A 1,299-nucleotide genomic window follows, 5' to 3' on the forward strand; every position below is an offset into this window, starting at 1 on the left:
CATTTAAATAAAATGATAATTTCATTTAAATATTGCGCTGTCGTGAAAAATTGTGAGAGTTCAGAGGTTTCGGTTTTATAGAAATATATAGATAATAATAATATATTAATTATAGATAGCTAAAAAAAATTTGTCACAGTGTTTTTTTTCCTTAAAATTTTGCTTAAATTATACTATTCGACATATTTGGCAGAAATTAGAAGTAGCAAAATCGGCTGACAGTATCGAATCTGATAGGTATGGAAAAAAGCGAACATAAATATTTAGCCCCACTTCCCGCCAAACCACCACCACCAAAATGAAGGGCCTGTTTGGTTGGTTAATTCTAACCAAAATTTTCACATTTTAAACAATTTTACACACATTTTAATATACTTTTTCACCTACACGTATATAAAAAACACTCAAACAACATTACTCAATCTAAGCTACCAAACATGCCCAAAATATCCTTTTAAATATATTCTCACTGCCTTTCCTCTCTTCCTTAAACCCGAACCCTACCTCTAAAACCCGAGCCACCCCAAAAAAAAAAAAAAGGATGCCAATGTAGTGAAATCCGACCTCGTTTTGATCATAGACTTCGGATCCCAATACACCCATTTCATCATGCGCAGTGAGCTCCAAGTCCAGTTTTTTGTTGACTTAACGAAAACAAATTTGACTTAAAGACCAAGTGAAGTGTGAAGAAACTTCTTCTTATTGTGTTTCTTAACCATTTTTCTTTTTCGCACAAACAAAAATAATTTTATTTAAATAAAATGATAATTTTATTTAAATATTGTCTTGACGTGAAAAATTGTGTGAGTTTCAGAGGCTTCAGTTTTATATATAATAATAATAATAAAATTATTGTACTGACGTAGAAAATTATGGGAGCTTTAGAAGTTTCGGTTTTATATATATAACTAATCTCTAACCCGTGTTATGCACGGGAGCCTACCTATTTGTGAGGTAAACTAAAATAATTTTATAAAATCTTAAATTAATTAAAAAACTTCACCATTGCATAATTTACTCTTGTATGACTTCAATTTGTGTTATAATTTGATGATGAAGCCATTGCTTGAACATGCAATGATCATTTACAAAAAATTTGTCGGATAGTTTCAAAAATTGCAAAAAAAAATAACTCAAAAATTCATATATTAAAACTTCTAAAAAACCAAAAAATATTAAAGAATTAGATGATTTACTGCTTAGAAATTATTGAAACAAAAAAAAATATACGTGACTAAACAATAGAGAAATATAAGAAAAAGATGAGTTACATTCAAAATAATAATTTCAATTATTGCA

The sequence above is a fragment of the Castanea sativa genome, chromosome 10, assembly GCF_040712315.1.
Source record: "Castanea sativa cultivar Marrone di Chiusa Pesio chromosome 10, ASM4071231v1".
NCBI lineage: Eukaryota > Viridiplantae > Streptophyta > Magnoliopsida > Fagales > Fagaceae > Castanea > Castanea sativa.